The following is an 18,288-nucleotide window of genomic DNA, read 5'->3' on the forward strand; positions in this document are numbered from 1 at the left end:
ATTTTGTTGGTCTTGTCAAATTAAAAACCAATATTATGTATCAACTGTAATGTTTCCGTCTATGTCCTTTGTTTCACTTTGAGGGCTTTTCATTTTTTGGCTTCTTGGATCGAATGTTCATTTCATTAGTTCTCTAAGATGATGGTCAATACTATGACCACAGCTCACACTTTGTCTCTCTCCCACTTCCAGTGTCCTGCTGAAATGATCCTATCAATGTAACAAGCAAAACTCTATAAACAGTCAATAAAACACAAAAAGTGTAATACTTAACACACCAAAAATATGTAAGAAATTCAGCAATAAATGGGGGTATATTACAGTAGAGGGACTCTTTGTGGGTGGGGAGTAGGTGGGAAGAAAAGCGCACTAGGGAGTAAGGAGAAGGATTCTACCCTGTCCCACCTCACCTCCACTAACAAAGCTCATAGAGCGAATCAATTAAACCATGATGTAAATGTTTTCTGAATGAGTCTAAGCTGTCAATAGACCACATTGACTGTAAGTTTGTGCCATGAGTAAACCCTGAGAAAATAGAAATTTAAAAAATATGGCATTATTAGAAAGTTTTAAAGTTCATAGCACCATAAAAAATCTGAGAACAAGAAAATAATATCCTGTAGTTAAAAAAAATCATTAAATTAAACTAAAATTTCAGCAGAGGTAGTAGATACTGCATAACAAAACAAAACAAACAAAAACATAAACCGGATAGCTACAAGTCTAATATGATATGTTACTACTATTCTACCAAAAAAAAAAACCCTTTCTCTCTGTGGGGGCCCTCTGAAGATGATATTGCCCAAAAACTAGATTATACTTCACCCCTCTGTCATCAGGCTTGGACATCTGATTTGCTGTGGGAAATGAAATGTGAGTGGAATCGCCACTTTTGAACCAGAGCTTCCAGAGCGTAATGTGGTTCACCATCTCAAGATGGAGATATCCTTGATGGGGCTGCACCTTCTGCCCTGGTCCCTTCCTAAAGATAATATGGAGTTATGGAGTCTGAGCCTAACTGCAATGCCTAAGTAGCATGAGAAAAATAATCTTTTTCTTGTATATAATAATAATCTTTTCTTGTTATAAGCTCTGAAGTGTTGGGATTGTTATCTGGTTATAAGGGAGCGTAAGCACACTTATTCGGCCAGCTCGATAATTATCCCAGAATTCAGAACAAGAGAGAAAGGTAGAAGTTTAAAGATGAAGGGTGCAAACAACATGGGTGGAACTGGAGGGTGTTATGCTGAGTGAAATAAGTCAATCAGAGAAAGACATGTATCATATCACCTCACCGATATGAGGAATTCTTAATCTCAGGAAACAAACTGAGTGTTGCTGGAGTGGTGGGGGTTGGGAGGGATGGGGTGGCTGGGTGATAGACATTGGGGAGGTATGTGCTATGGTGAGCGCTGTGAATTGTGCAAGACTGTTGAATCACAGATCTGTGCTTCTGAAACAAATAATGCAATATATCTTAAGAAAAAAAAAAGAAGAGGAAGATAGCAGGAGGGGAAGAATGAAGGGGAGTAAGTCGGAGGGGGAGACGAACCAGGAGAGATGATGGACTCTGAAAAACAAACTGAGGGTTCTAGAGGGGAGGGAGGTGGGAGGATGGGTTAGCCTGGTGATGGGTATTAAAGAGGGCACATTCTGCATGGAGCACTGGGTGTTATGCACAAACAACAAATCATGGAACACTACATCAAAAACTAATGATGTAATATATGGTGATTAACATAACAATAAAAAAATTTAAAAAAAGATAAAGGGTGCAAGATGTGGGATAGATCTAGGAAACTCAATGTGCGTATAAAAGAGATTCAAAGTATATTGTGATTGGACTAGAAATACATTAAAGGTGCAGATTAATCAGGGCAGAATTGCATTTTTTACAATATGGAATGTTCCGGTTGAGGAATGCATCATATGGATTTGTCCTCTTGCTGTCCTTTGGGTGTGCTTGTGCAGAATTGTTCTTAGAGTTCCTGAACATTTTTTCCTGAAACCAAAACGGATGTTAATTTTAAACATCTATGTTTTTAAGGTTCACCAAAATCAATCTGCAATTTGTAAATTTAGATTTAACCTTTTAGTGGAGTGCCTTCCAAGTTTTATCTTTGAAAGTTCTCTGACTAGGGATGCTTCGGTGGCTCAGTCATTAAGCTACGCCTCAGGTCATGATCCCAGGGTCCTAGGAAGGGATCGAGCCCCACCCACATCAGGCACCCTGCTTCTCCCTCTTCCACTCTCCTTGTTTGTGTTCCTGCTCTTGCGTGCTCTCTCTCTCTCTGTCACATAAATAAATAAAATCTTTAAAAAAAAAAGAAAAGAAAAGAAGAAAGAAAGTTCTCAGACGTTGGCATGATGTTACGCTCATTGACAAACTCCTTAAGAGTGGAAATTCCTGGCCTCTCCTCCCTGAGATTCGAGTAGTTGACCCGGGTGGGACCTAGGAGTCAACAGTTTTAATAAAATGTCAGAAAATTTGGATTTTAACTAAATGATTGTCCACACTTAGAAAAATTTTGCTTTTAAATGGCTTCCAAATATTTTAGCTGTGGCTCTGTAGTTTTTTTCTTGTTTCTTGTTTTTTTTCTTTTAAATGAAAAACAAACAAACAACCCTTAGCAACATTAGTATCAGAATCCTCCTTGCCTTCTCATACAAAAAAAGTCAAACAGCTTTTAAATCACTAAAAAATTAAGACCCTAATTTCTTGTTTACCACTGGTCTTCACTATTTAAAACAGTGTGATACAATTCAATCTTGCTGGGTGAGTACCTAGATGCCTTAATAAATGAAAATTATCTTCTTCCAAGGTAATTTTAGAAATTTGTGGCTTGACACAATTTATCTCCATACTCTCTTAATGGTCCCCTCCTCCTAAATATTCAGAAACTATAAACCCTCTTTTCTGAATTTGAAATATACATGCAGTGACAACTTCAGAGCCTTGCTCTTCCCTGAATGATTTTTTACTCCTTGCTTCTAAGTAAGAAAAGGTAAAACTCATATAATTAATCACAATTGAAAAATCAGCTCTTTTACTTTCTGTAGGTGTAATATAATAAATGTCAAAAAATAAGTTGCTTAAAAATATAAGCCAAGTCATAGTACAATTTGTGAGGATAATATCTCTGAAGCTTTTATTTCTATTATTTGAAAACATATTGCACACCATCATCTTTCAGTTGAAAAGGAAAAAATATAACACTTCATTAAAAAAATAAAAACACAATGTTCCTACCTAACACATTGCAGAGAAAGACATGAAAAACTTAACCTCAAATACTTGTTCAAAATTAATATCTGTCATCGACACATACCTCTTTGCTCCTCATCATAATCCTTATCATAACTTCACAATTTTATCTGTGGTTTAATTTCCTAAGTGAATTTCTGGATTCTTTTCCTCAAGAACAAAAATTGTTAATATGTATTTCAGCTATGTCACAAACAGGATATAGAATAATATGTAGTAACTATATAAGTTCTATAGTGTAAATCATATTTGGTGAACAACAGAGTACTCAGATAATAAATAAACTTTATCCCAAATAATTCACTATTATTTTTTCTATGGATTTTTTTACATAATTGAGATCATGCTGTATGTATAATTTCACATCCTGCTGTTTACTTGATAGCTTAACTTAAGAATAACTCATATTAATAAAAAAATAAACATAATTTGAGGAATAACAAATATGCTGATTGAAATTAAAGTGGATGTTTTGATGTTTATTTCTTATCTGTACATTAATTAAAGATCAAATATCAGGGTCACTTGCTTTTTTGTTTTTAAGATTTTATTTATTTATTTGTTAGAGAAGAGCACACAGCAGGGGGAGTGGCAGGCAGAGGAAGAAGCAGGCTCGCCATTGAGCAAGGAGCCCCATGCAGGACTCAATCCCAGAACGCTGGGGTCATGACATGAGCTGAAGGCAGATGCTTAACCAACTGAACCACCCAGGCGTCCCTGGGCCAATTGCTTTTTGAAGCTACTCTTGGTATAGTGATTAAAACAAACAGTGGCCGTGTTTGCCTTAACTATTGCTATAAAATGCTGTGCAACCACATACTCAGGAGTTTGCAACAAGCATTTAAAGGCTTAAACTCAGAACGGATACACTGTCATTTCTGCCCATATCCTTACTGAAAACAGGCAACATGGTTAAGTTCAACATCAATGGGTAGATAGTAGACTTTCCCCACAGAAGCTGGGATGGGGAGAGCAAGAAAGAATATTTTCTGAACTCTACAAGTGGCAAATGTGGCACATTTATCCGTGTATTCATTTTGATAGAGGATGCTCCGAGTTCATGTAAAAAATGGCTTATAATTATTAAGGAGTAAATTTAAAAGAAGAGGTACTAAACATCCCTAATTTATAATACTTGAAATTATTTGATTTGCCAAAAAGATTCTACTGCATTCCTAGTATCCTGCAGAAAACTTGTAGTGCAGATTCCATAAAAATCATAATGCATGAGAAATTACAGTGTGTCTTCAGAATTGAAGGTTAATAACAGTTACAAATATTCTTACAATTCAGCTCTCTCCATGCTCTGATCAGTGGGGTGTCATGTGCTGGAAATCAGACTCTTGCTTTGATACGATGTTGAATAGAGGAAACTGCATCTGAGAAGAAAACTGGAAGTGTGAGGAAATTTCTAGGAAAACTAGTGTTCTTTTATGGTAAAGGTTTATGGTTGTGAAGATGAGGTGAGCTAGGATGAGTTGATCTAGGATGGTAGGTGCGGTAAACTGAAGAATATTCCCCAAATATATTTAGATCCTTATCCATGGAACCTGTGGATGTTATCTAATTTGGCAAAAGGACTTTAGAGATATGATTAAATTAAAGCTTTTAAAATGGGAAGATTGTCCTGGATTATCGGGGTGTGCCCTAAATGTTATTCCAAGTGTCTTATGAGAGGGAGGCAGAAGTGGATATATAATTACTTACTACAGAAGAGGAGGCAATGTGATTATGGGAGCAGGGTTTGGAGCAATTCAATTTGCAGATGGTGGAGGGTTAGCCAAGGAATATACATGGCCAACCGAAGCTGTGAAAGGCAAGGAAACAGATTCTCCCCTAGATGCTCTAGAGGGCATGTGGCCCTGCTGATACTCTGATTTCAGCCCAGTGAAACCCATTTCACACTTCTGGTCTTCAGAACTGTAAGAGAATATGTTTATGTTGTTTTAAGCCACCAAGTTTGCAGTGATTTGTTACGGCAGCCATAGGAAACTAGTACAGATGGTACCAGAGAAAGTTTATAAGTTTCTAAATTGACCTACAGACTGGGGCACTCTGTTCTGCAGAAAAAATCATCACAAAATTTTGCTCAATGTGCAATACTCCATTAAATGAATTCCTGTTGGCACTAATTGTGCCTGACCTAAATGAGATAAAACTAAAGGAACTAAAGTCCTACTCACTTGAGGAAGTTGTTTGTGTTGAAAGATAGGAATGGAAGGCCTTCAGCTTCTTTTTTTTTTTTTTAAAGATTTTTATTTATTTATTGAGAGAGAGAGAGAGAATGGTAGAGAGAGAGCATGAGAGGGAAGGAGGTCAGAGGGACAGGCAGACTCCCTGCTGAGCAGGGAGCCCGATGCGGGACTCGATCCCGGGACTCCAGGATCATGACCTGAGCTGAAGGCAGTCGCTTAACCAACTGAACCACCCAGGCACCGGCCTTCAGCTTCTTATGGGTTGAATTGTCTCCACCCAAAAGGTGTTGAAGTCCAAAGCCTTGGGACCTGTGAATAGGACAGTGTTTGGAAATAGGGTCATGGCAAGATGATCAGGCTCAGATGAGGTCATAAAGGCGGGTTCTAATCCAGTATGACTCCTCATAAGAAGGGGAAATTTGAACACAGAGACGGACATGCACATGGGGGAGAAAGCACGTGACGGTGGATGCAGAGATCGTGGTGATGTCACAGATGTCAAGGAACACAAAAGCTTGCCAGCAAAGCCCCAGAAGCAAGGAGAGAGGCGGCAGCAGATTTTCCCTCACAGCCCCTCAAAAGAATTGGCTCTGTTGATGCTTTGATCTGGGATTTCTAGCCTTCAGAACTTTGATACGATGCACTTCTGTTGATGAAGCTGCCCAGTTTGTGGCCTGGTTTCAGCAGCCCCGGGAAATGGATACACAGATCTGAGTGAGGATTTGTCCGTCGCAGCTTTCTTCCAAACCCTATCATGGACAACTACACTCTCAAGTCCTCCTAATTATCAGTCCTAGAGGCTAATGCCAAGACTTCCCTCTGGAACTCGTTTTAATCAAGTTTTGTTCTGTTTGGATTTTGTTTATATTTAAATGTTAAATGCACAAATTCTAAAGTAGCTAATTCTATGTTTATTTTGGCAAGCTGCCTTACTAACCCGTCTGATTTTCTCTTTCTCTGTCTTTATGCGTCTCTGTCTGTCTCTGTCTGTATTTCTCCCTGTCATTTTTTCTCTCTCTCCCACTCTCTCTCTCTAGGAGAACTGTAACAGGAAAGTCATGGCAGAACATGGCAGAGAAAGGATTGCTTTTAACAACACTCGACTGGTATGGGCTGTGAGTGAAGCTTCAGCTACAGCATAACTCATTGGATAATCAGGTCACAAAAGATAAGTTCCAGAGTTAGAAAGCTCTTCACTCCATCTCTCCATTTCCCATCCATCTATATGTTTCCCCAAATCCAGAACTAAAGTATTTGTATCCTCTGTGAGGGGCTGAGTTGTCTCCTTTGGTTTGTGTTGAATCTGCTGGACTGCTAAGCTTTATTTCCGGGCCAGAATATAGCTGGGTGCACAGGGGCTGAAGGTTATGCATCCTCAAGGATTGATATTAGGGAGTTCTGGGGCGTGGGCCTCCTTCCTTGCATCTATTTGTCCATAACTCTCTTCCTTCTCAGAGACCCGCCCTCCCAGGCCAAGGGTTGGAGGTTGGAGGCTGCCCTCTGAGGACTTTCTGACACCAAGGGGTCAGTCTGAGAGGGTGGCACTCAGAGCAGCTTTCTCCCCACGCTACGGGCATGAGGGTGGGGACCTGTCAGACCCACAAGGAACAGCAAAGGAGGCTGCTGCCAGGACCGGCTTTTCTCTTAGTCTTACTCTTGGAGAGTTTATTTCTGAGCCAGGAACTGGCAAGGTGGTGGCTGGTCATGCCGGTGGTAGGCCAGTGAGAGGAAGAGAGATGCTTATTAATTTGGTTTCTCTGAAATGTGTAAACTTATCACACCTACTACTAAGAAATGACATTTTTGGGAAGGTGTAAAGAATTTGATGGGATTTTGAGCAAAGTTTCCTGTCATCTGGTTCACCTACCATTGTTCAGGAGTCAGATAAACTCAGTAGCTATCAGTTTTAAGAGTTTACCATGTGCCACATACTGGTCTCTGTATTTTTCCTGAAAAAATTCACTTAACCCTCTTAGAAGAACCTCTTAAGGTGGGTATCATAACTACTTTTATGGGTGAGAAAACTGAGTGAGAGAGGGCTTGAGCAATCACTGAGTCAGCAAATCAGAGGCAAATGGGGGCTTAACAAGTTAGCAAATAGGAAAATGGTTTTAACATGGGTTTTAAGTGCTGGGAACTTGTTTACAGCTGTGGAGAATCAGCTGAAAAAGGATGCAGAACAACAATATCCCTGTTACACTGAAAACATATTGCCTAGACCTTCCTTCAGAATCTGGAAGGTTGGTATGTGTTTCCTGCTCCAGGAACTGGGTGTGTGTGTGTGTGTGTGTGTGTGCGCGCGCGTGCATGCTTGTGTGTGTGTGTGTGTGGTTTGTTTAAATCTATCAACAGTTAACATTATAACACTTTGTTTTGCCATTATAAATGCGTATTTTCTTTTTGTATTGAAACTCCTTCTGAGACATATGTATTTGCTCACTTAGTTATTCCACACTTAGTGATTAAACGCCTACTGTGTGCAGACCTTGTGTGAGGCACTGAGGACATGTTAGAAAACAGGACACACATTCTTTGCCATCACAGTCTTTATGATCTAGTTTTATTTTGACTGTACCTGCTACAACATTAGGAGAAAGTCAGCATTTACACCAAGGAAAGCGTAAGAGAGAAAGGCAAGATGAAGGAGAAATGTGATCTGTAGGGAGCCACCCCCAAGGCTGCAGAAATCAGGACAGGAGCTGTGCCGAGTCCATTGCTTGTCTAAGCTGTCTTTCTCCTGTTTCTTTCTCTTTCTTAAGCCGGGTGAACAGATACAAGTAGCCCCCAATTAGGCCAGCCAAAGGGATTCCCTAAAAGCTCCGTGCTTGGGGAGCAGAGGTTGGATGTCTGCTGGGCTGGAAAGGTCGCTGGCTTATCTAGGCAGCTGGTAGAGTCCTGGCTCTGTCTTGATCACAGACAGAGAACTAAACTGTAGCCATTTGCTTGTATGAATGCAGATGTGAGGCTTATTTTTTTTTCTCCATCCACCACTGAAATACAATTAAAAGGTCAACCAAGGATCCTGAACAAATTGTGCTGGGGTTGAGGGGAGAGGAGACAAGAGGGAGTGCTTTGTTTGAGGATTAGCTTGTTTACAACTGAGTTAAAAAACATTTTGTTTCAAGCAGAGTGCTAGGCATTTGTCAATAAAACCAGTCTTGGAAAGGGCAAAAATCTGCTTGTTTGTCATAGAGTCCCCGCGTGTTTAAGGATCCAGCCCCAGCTGAGGGGCTTGCAGATGTTGGTACTCATCCTAATAACACTGGAGCTCTAGCCACTCAGTGAAGGGGAGTGTGTGATGCTTGGGACAAGGACTTGGGTGTGAATATTTGTGCCAGGATACACCGGGAAGGGAGTGAAAAAATGAGAGAAGGAAGGGCAGGAAGTCAATGGAGGGTGTGTTAGTAAGTAGGTTACTACTGTTGGCAGCTGGGGCTCAGTCTGGCTGGGACTGCTGGGGATGGAGTAGAACGTGCCTCCAAGCTCTCGTACCCAAAAAGCAATGAAGATGACATCTTTATGCACCAACTCCCTTTGTCATGGGCACAGCGCTCCTCCCAGGGGTTCATATTCCCTGGACTTCTAGTCATGTCCTCTTGCGTGCAGAGGAAGTCTTGCAACAGAAAAGTATAGTGCTTGCTGGAGGAAATAGTTTGTGCAGATGGTCTATAGGAAGACTACCAACCTCATTGCCAGGAGCTCTAATCATGATGGGAAAAGAAGAGAAAGATCTGGTGATGTCATTGGACCCGGAACCATTTCATCTTATCAAAGTTACAAGGATGTTGGCCCACAAATGGGCCAACAGTTTATCCTCTGAGCAGGACTAATGGAAAAGGAAAGGTAAGGAAAAGCAGGATGCCCTAAGGGGCCTGGCTGCAGGACTTGAAGCTTGAATCAGGTCTCCCGGAGAGCAGGGACTGTACAATTATCTGTGTCAGGTGTTGGAACTAGCAGCCCGTGGGCTGTTTCTTCCTCGAGTTGCATTGTGTTTTGCCCACAGTATCTGTGTTTGTGTTTACATAAATTGCTTGCCAAGTTATACAAATCTAGAGAGTTCACATAAAAATCCAGAGTTCTAGCGTCCATTAAAAAATAAAAGATACTAGAAGATCCAACAATGCTTGGAGCTGCTCTTATATGTGGTCACAATACCTGGGAGGTAAATAGCGACTTTACTCCATGGATGGGGCATGGACTTCCTTTGGTTACAATCTCAATCACGACCTGAACTGTTGTTCTCCGGCCATGGGGACTGAGTCGGTTGCATTTACCAGAGAGCTTGTACTTTTGCTTTTCTTATATCCTGCTTTACTCATTTATATTTCCTACCTGGCTGCTAAGCATTTGATTGGGTAGCCCCTGATTTTTATAATCTGCTCCCTCTATCACCACACCCTAGGGTCGCTAGTGGACAACTGGTTTCCAAGGATTTTACTGGCCCTCTATGACCCCATTCCTAGAGTGAGGAAAGTGTTCAGACTCTTGACTCTATTATTTAAGACCTTCAGGAGCCTTCCATATCTTGACCCAAACTCCCTCGACTTGCATCCCCCCACTTTCATACGTATGACACATTTTCCAGGCACTTTGACCAAATTGTGATACCCAGACTGCTTCACAGGAGTTATGTTTTCCTGTCCTGAACTGAATTCCTCATCTTTTTCATCCAAACCTGATTGTCCTTTCTTATAAGTGGCAAATTAAGAAAAGACAGACCCATTCTCACTTCTCTGTTTATGTCACATAGCACATCCAAAGTAACAGAAAATTCTTTCAACATTACCTTCAAAATTTACTTTAGTTTCCCGTGCTATATTCTGTATCATGTCTAAATCTACCATTGTGGCATAGGCCATCATCACTTCTGTTTTCATTTATGCTAATGATCTCCTGATGGAGTTCTGAGCTTCCACCATTACTCCCCAATGGTCTATGCTCAACACAATGGGATTATTCTGAGACCTAGCTCATATCAATGCCATCCTTTGCTCAAAGCCCTCCTCCCACTTCCTCTCCAACCTTACCTTCTACTGCCTTCGACCCCGCTACCCCTGATCAGCCTCTTTCAGCTGCACTCACTTCCTTATTTTCCTCTGAAAACCCTAAATGTGCTCATCCCTCAGGACCTGTTCACTTGCTCTTTCCTCTGGCTGGGATGCTATTTCTTGTATATCTGCAAAACTTAGTCTTGTCTCCTTTAGGACATAAATCAAATGTCATCTGAGTGAGGCCTTCTCTAACCACCCTATTTAAAATTGTGACCCCCTCTCCAAACCCTAGAAATCCCTCTTTTTATTTTTCTTCAGCTCTTATCACCATCTGACAGTTTTTTACTTATTTACTCCCTACCTGTCCCCCTGTAGGATTTCGTCTGTTTTGTTCACTGATTTATCTATATTCCTTAGAATAGGACTTGACCCTGAGTAGCTGCTCAGTCATGTTGGGTGAATCAATCAATGCCCTTCCTTGCCCGATTCTTCCTTCCCTGGACAGGAAATTTCCTTTCAATATCTAACTAAGTCTAACCCATTTTCAGAACTTAGGTATTTTTCCACATCCTCCAACTAGCCTTTCTGATTATTCTTGTCCAGCCTGACTATTATATTTCCTGAAACTAAAATTATAGATGAAAAAAACCATTATAAATGATCACATTTATTCAGAAAATTGAGAAGGAGATTGTGTGGTATTCATGACAACCTCAACAAGTATTTGGAGGCAGAGAGAGTGACCAAAAAACAAAAGACAAAATCTGTGTTATAGTACCATTTGTGCTGCAAAGCTGTTCTTTCTGAACTTGCTGAGCCATTCTCCCAGAACTCCAGCTCTACCAGGCTGGAGTTAATGTACTCATGAATTCTCTCATTAACTGGGCAAAGATGCAGGAGACGAGATGTCATGATCACGGATTTTAGTGTCTTGGTTACCTTCTACTGCATAACAACTACCCCCTGCCCTCTGCCCCGCAAGCACTTAGTGACTTAAAACAATGTGTTTATGGTTGATCACAGATCTATGAATGAGCACTTCTGTTGATTTTCGTTGGGCTTCCCAGATGTTTGTTGGGTTTGTTTAGGTGGCAGAAGATTGGCTGGTCTAGGATGCGATGCCCTCAGGCTCATTTCTGGTGGTTAGTTGTCTGTTGGGTGGAGTGTGGGGACCATTGGGTCACATATCTCTTGTTTTCCAGCATGCTAGTCTGGGACTGTCCACCTGGCAGTGTCAGGGTTCCCAGACCGTGCATGGAAACACAAAGTTTGTTGGGGGAGTGGAAGCTTACAGTTATAGAGTGTTATCATATAGACTGCTCTAAGAATTTGCATTTTAATATTTTAATTCCCATAGAAAAGTTGGGGACAAAAGATTAACTGTAAGATCAGCCTCTTTGCCTCTGTATAGATAGATATATTAACTGCAACCTTCAAACATAGAACAAAAGAACTTTAAAGGACAATATCCTGCTTTGCTTAGGAAGAGCATGGAATGCATTGAGCCCCATGTAGCACAAGCAAGGCCCTTCAAGCTCCAGGAAAGGAAACATGACCATCAAAAGCAGTGTGCTCCCTCCAGCCATCAGAACCCTCAGGGGTCCTCAGATTCTCTAAGCTGTAGGCTTGGGGTAAAGAAAAAGCTTTGCCTTGTACCTTGTGAAATGAAGCAAAAGGAAAAGACTGGAATGAGCATAGAAGAAACAGGACGGCTGATGAATTTGAGGACTTTTTTGGAATGAAGTTTCATGCAGGTCAGCTGGTGAGGGAAAGTCAGGCTAAGACCCAAAGTGTTCAAAACCTTCTGGTTTTAAAGTTACTTGGTCTTGGTATGTGAAGATGTTGATAAAACACTGCTTACTCTACACGGTACAATCTAGCACCCCAGATTGTCAAATGGGGTGAAATCCTAGGGTAGTAGAGTAGGATCCTTACAGGACAAGTTTGGGAATCTAATTTCCCTCCCTTCTTACACGTTAATATTTTACCAGACTGCTTGATGTCAGCCATGTTGTGATTTATTTTTCTCCAAAATTAGCGTGTTTCACTTTGTTTTCTTTACTTACTATTTTGGAGACAGCCTGGTTAAACCTTCCCACTCATGGAATTGCTAGTCAAAATATTTTAGGAAGAAGCTCAAACATTCATTGTTTGCCTTATTAAAAATTAATTCAGGCAGATGGAAAAGAATACAATATGTGTTGTACTCCTTGTACTCTTAGTACTCCTTGTATCTGTCCTTATCTTCATCTGTAGAGCAGGCCTCATGTAATTTCACCCCCCAAGGGCCATGGGGCCACGCACAGGAGTGCTCTTAGCTGCATTTCACAGGTATGAGGCTGAGGTTAAATTATCTTGCTAAGACTCACATGGAGCAGAGGAATTGGATCAGAGGGAGAGCTGAGGTTATTTGGGCAAGACCAGTGTTACTCTCTAGGTACTCTGGAAGGGCAAGAATAAGGCCTCAGAGTTTCCTTGTGGAAAACACTGAGCAAAACATGTCTACTCTAAACCCTAACCAGCTCTCTGGAAACGTGGAGGTAAGATATCAGAAACTATAGATTGCCTTTCTAGTTATTCTGCCTTCCATCTTTTTTGAGTCTCCTGCCTGTGGAGTCCCTTGAACCCTTTGCTTTAATTCAGTCATGCATTCATTTCTACAAGGGATCAGTGAGCCCCACTATGTGCAGGCCTTCTCCCATGTGGTGTGGCAGGGAAAACAATATGCCCCCTGCCTGGAGATCACAGTGTTGCAGGGATGCAGATCATAAGAATCTGTTGCAGCAGTGAAAATCCTATGATGAAGCAAGTGCAGGGCATTATGGGAGCAGATAGAAGGGGCACGTGACACAGCCTAAATTATTAAGATACGTGTGTTTGGGGGCACAGTTCCTACCCTTCCTTTTAGCAGTTTTTCATTCCAGAAATAGGTAGCATCAAGAAGGGTGAAAGTCAGCTGGAAAAGAGACCATCACCCTCCATCTAGAATTGGGTGAGCTCCAAAGCTGGCTTGGCCACCTTGGGCTACATAGTCTATAAAGTGGGTCACACCCCAGAGTCTTGAAGCTAAGTATTTTGCAGGCACATCAATCCTGAAAAGAAAAAAAATAGCCCCCATATTTTCCACTCTCATCCACACATTCTGATCCCCTCCCCCAGCGGTGCCATTCTCCATGCTACCCCCCCATTACCTGAGGACGGCCAGTGTTAGGTCAGCCATTGTGTCCAACACTTTCATAGACTTGACATTATTATCCTGGCAGTGCTCTGAAGGAGTTATCATTTATCCACACTTACAGATAAGAAACTGGGACAGAGAGTAGTTTATTGACTTACCCAAGACCACTCTGCCTCCAAATAACTTTAGGTTGGGTGGGGGAGGTGGGATGATGTAAAGTCTAGTGGGGTCAAGTGTAGGATGAAATCCTAAGGTAGATCAAGACCTAGTAGGAAAGACTATAGCCTAACATACATTATTTTTAAAGGCTGGGGATCCACTGGGCTGGCATGGGTTGGTAGTAGTGAGCAAGGAGTCTAACCTGGTAGGTATGGCAAAATATCAGGATCCTGGAGTATGGGGGTAGTAGGTAAGAAGGTGTAGAGACATGGCTCCCCTAAATCTGCTTCTGTCAGGGGCAAATGGACCCAGACCTGCCCTTCATGTCAGGTGGAGGGATGGGGAGAATGGTGAACACCAATAGGATAAGGGCACTTGGACAAATGTTCATGGCAGGAGTCCAGACTCAGCCAATACATAGGCACAAACCAGGCTGGGAGACACTTGGGATGTCTGATTTGAAGACTGCCTGTCTGCTGGGGTCCAAAGAGGACCCATTCCTGGCCCATCTTCTAGTGGGAAGGAGTCTCTGAACAGACAACCAGGCCTGCCTAGGAACTAATAGAACTAGTTAGATCTGAAACTCAAAATTATCATCCTGGCATTGGAACAGGCTGAGGTAGACTATGAGTGCCAGTACCTGAACCTATGTGTGGCAGATCCTGGAGCCTCTTTTTGGGTTGTGTCCCCAGTTGGCCACTGTCCCAATGGTTGGGTTTCCTTTCTGCAAAATGAATTCTATGGTCAGGACTCTCTCTTTAGCTCCTGAAGGAGGGGAGAGCCGGCCCCTGTGCTTTGCTACAGCCATTATCTTAGGAGCTCTCTGTTGATTCCTCGCTGTGACTTGGAATACATAGAGATTTCTTTGTGAAACTCTATTATTTTAAACTCTGACACAGTCCCTGGCAGTCTTGCCCTAAATATTTAATCTGGATGTTTAGCAAAATCCCTACCTCTGTGGACCATTGCCTGTAAGCTGTGGACCATTGCCTGTAAAAGGCACACACTGGGGCTTTGGGCCTGTGTCTCACAAAGTGGCAGAAAAACAAAGATCAGAGCAAGATAATGAGCAGCAGACTCATCATTCTCACCCTCACGTAAGTGGACACTTTTGCTTGAACTCCCAGCCTCTGGTTCTCCACCTGCACTGTTTACTCTTTATGTGGATACCAGAGAGGGTCCTAAAGCTCTTTTTTCAGGGACATTCTCGGTCTCCTCATTATGCAAATAATATAGTCCTAAGCAAGGAATATACTCCAAGACTACTTGGAATGTAAGCTTCTCTATGATCAGCTAATATTGATGTCAAATTCAGTGATATTTTTTTGCCTCAGCTCCACTCTGCTACAGTGACCCCCCCCAAAGCTTGCTTATTCCTAAATGTGTCCTTCAGGCTTCCAGCCCCTTGTCATTGTTCATATTATTCTCACTGCTTGAAAGGTCCTACACAGTGCCATTTCTTGAAACTGCTCTTCCTTCAGAAACCAGCTTTCACAATAAAGTGTTCTTTTATGCTTCCCAGGAGAGTATAAACTTAATGTCTTTCATGCTCATAAATCTCTGCAATAGCCTTTGTTATACCCCTTCTCATGGTTTGCTTTTTACTCTAGCGAGTCTTTCCCACTAGATTGGGAGCTGCTGGAGGGCAGGGATAAGACTTAATTTTGTATCCTGCCATGCAAACACGGTGTCAGCCTGGAACACAATGACTCAGTTCATGTCTTGGAGTAGTAATGGTTACCTATTGCCAGACCCTTCTCAAAGAGCTTATCAGACTGAAGTGGAGGGGGTGCCAAGAAACATCATGGACTTTAGATTCAGACTGGGTGCAATGCTGGTGCATTCACTTCCTGGTTTCAGGTGACTTATCTCTCAGACACCTCAATTTCCTCCCATAGAAAGCAAGATTATAAATCTGTGGTGAGACAGAATGCCAGAACCTAGATGTCTGAATACTTGATCATGACCCTGACACTTCCCCCGCCGTGGGGGGCAAGATGTATGTACAGGGAAATGCCAGAGACAGTCTTGATTTCCAGCAGGAGTTCTAATTCCCAATGCCCCATGGCTCCTACTTTCATGACCTGATTGGCCCTCATGTGGATAAAGAGGGGGTAGCTGTTGTCTCAGTCCAAGATCTACAGTTGAAGGCAGGCTTCAGAGTCTTGCTGCATAGACATTCTTTCTCTGAAGCTCCTTCCTGCCTCCCCTTTGGTTATACCAAGACAAAGGCCAAAGGTAGTCATGAGTCTCATCTTATTAACCAGATGAAGAAGAAAATACCCTCCCCTTACAAAAAAAAGGAGGATTTTCTGCAGTCCCAAGTGTTTGGGATCATCTCACTTTTCCCACAAAAATTCCTACCCCACTGGACCAGCCTGTTTGACTAACTCTATATTCCTGAGCATGCCATTTTGTCTTCTACCAATTTCTAATCTCCCCCACCCCTTGGTAGTGAGGTAGTGGGCATGTATGTGTTTGGGGGAAGTCTCCTCTTTATAAAACCATCCATTTTAACAGTAACACTGATCCAGATTAGGTAGATGTAGAGTAGGAAAAAGGAGGAATATACTGATGTTGGTGTCAGGTTTTGCCTCTTTCCAACTACAAGACAATGGAAAGTTTTCTTAATACCTTGCAGCTTCAACTAAAAAATATAGATGATCAGGGGTGCCTAGGTGGCTCACTTGTGTCTGACTCTTGATCTCAGCTCACATCTTGATCTCCAGGTTGTCAGTTCAAGCCCCATGTTGGGCTCCATGCTGGGCATGGAGCCTACTTAAAAAAAAATTAAAATAGAGATGATCACATCTACCACCTAGGTCTGTTATGAGCATCAAGTAAGGTAACATGTGTGGAGATGGTATCATAGTAATTGGCATGAAATAGGTGTTTGATACATGCTGGCACCTTTCTTCTCTCCCTTGAAAGTTAACTCAATAATACACTTCCCCCATTTGGCTGCAGGTTGTCAGTTTCATATGAAGGAAGCCTGGGAACTCAGGACCACAGGCTCATGCTAACTTTATTATCTCATCACCTTATTTTTTAAAAACTTTTTGAATTTTATTTTAAGTAAACTCTACGCCACACGTGGGGCTTGAACTCATGATGCTGAGATCAAGAGTCACATGCTCTACCAAGTGAGCCAGCCAACACCCCTCATCACCTTTTGTAATCAAAAGGAAGAGGGCAATCAAGGACTAGTTCTAAACTTTCTGCAGAAGTGAACTTTTAGTAATCTCATGGTGTTCTTGGAGCCTTCCTAGCCTACTTACCTGTCTATTTGACAAGGTAAAGTTCTCAGGTAAACATGGTAGTACTTGTTCCAAGTTCCTCAGATCATAGCAGCTGATCTTTTCCCCCATCGATGCTGATCCAGAAGAAATATTTCTGGGAATTTTTGTTGTTGTTGTTAAAATGGAATCATTGTTATTGTCATGCCCTACTATCCTAGCTACCAGAAGCCTAAACACACTGTTGCTTGGGGTCATAGAACCTAGTGACCTGCTCCCAGTTGCTCTTTCCCAGACCTATCTAGTCATTGTTCCTGGAGCAAGATGTATCCTCCTTCTCTGGTAGATGGGCTTGGAACAGAGTTCAGGGAACCATTCAAGCCAAGAAGACCATCTCTCCTTAGTTCTAGGTGTGTGTATTAGGCACCCACAGTTTTGCTCAAAATGCTCTTAGGGAACAGGAATGATGGAAGGAAGCCAGAAGATTTTTCATCAGCCCCAGGGAACCAAACTAAAGTTCTTCCATGACCATGTTCTGACCCCAAGGGGTCAGAGATGATGGGTAAAGAACTTGGGCAATTTTCCCTTTAAAAGAACCAATATGGTGCAGTTATTATTATAAGCATGGGTTTTGGAGTCAATCCACTATAGCTGTGAGTTGAAATACGCACAGATACGTGGCCACGGCCCAGCTTCTGAACTTCTCCATACCCTACGTGCCTCCTCTGTGTAATGGGCATAATACTACTACTAATTAAGCTGTTATGAAGATTAAATAAGACAATGCATGTAAAATGTGAATGGAGGGTTTGACACTATTCAATAAATGTCACAAACTACTTAACAGTGAGAGCCTCCATGCCACACTTTAAATTCCAGAGTTTAGAAATTACTGAATGATAGGAACCCAAATGAGTTCGGATTGGGTTGATTTATCAAAACAAAACCCACAAATGAGTAATAATTTGCCTCGGGCAAATATTAAGTAGGGAAAAAATTGAGGAATTTTCCTTTCCCATTTAAGCTATAAAAAAAAAAAGAGCTTTATTTATAGTTCTCAACTTTCTATCTCAAAGGAGATATTGGACCAGTCAGGCCCAGGAGATGATTGAATTTGTTGATCTGATTCCCAGCCTTGCGTTTCCTTATTGGTCCATTTCTCTTTGCTGTCTATGATTTTCCTCACCGCGATGGAAGATGAACTGGCCAAGACAGGGAACCAGTTCACTCTCCTCCAGACAAAGGCAAAGCTTCCCCTCCGTGG

The 18,288-nt window shown here is 41.8% G+C and overlaps 2 long non-coding RNA genes across 2 annotated transcripts; one reads left to right on the forward strand and one right to left on the reverse strand.

Moving 5' to 3' along the window:
* Nucleotides 1-1,813: 1,813 nt before the first annotated feature.
* On the reverse strand, nt 1,814-5,822 carry LOC112830510 (uncharacterized). Its single transcript, XR_003209933.2, has 3 exons — nt 5,706-5,822; nt 5,445-5,488; nt 1,814-2,002 (listed from the first exon to the last, which is right to left on the reverse strand). It is a non-coding gene; the product is annotated as an uncharacterized lncRNA (long non-coding RNA).
* Nucleotides 5,823-5,916: 94 nt separating this feature from the next.
* Nucleotides 5,917-6,724, forward strand: LOC141371982 (uncharacterized). Its single transcript, XR_012377347.1, has 2 exons — nt 5,917-6,174; nt 6,498-6,724. It is a non-coding gene; the product is annotated as an uncharacterized lncRNA (long non-coding RNA).
* Nucleotides 6,725-18,288: the final 11,564 nt, after the last annotated feature.

This window comes from Callorhinus ursinus, unplaced genomic scaffold (genome assembly GCF_003265705.2).
Source record: "Callorhinus ursinus isolate GAN/ISIS: 27379988/994484 unplaced genomic scaffold, GSC_fseal_2.0 scaffold167, whole genome shotgun sequence".
In the NCBI taxonomy this organism is placed as follows: Eukaryota; Metazoa; Chordata; class Mammalia; order Carnivora; family Otariidae; genus Callorhinus; species Callorhinus ursinus.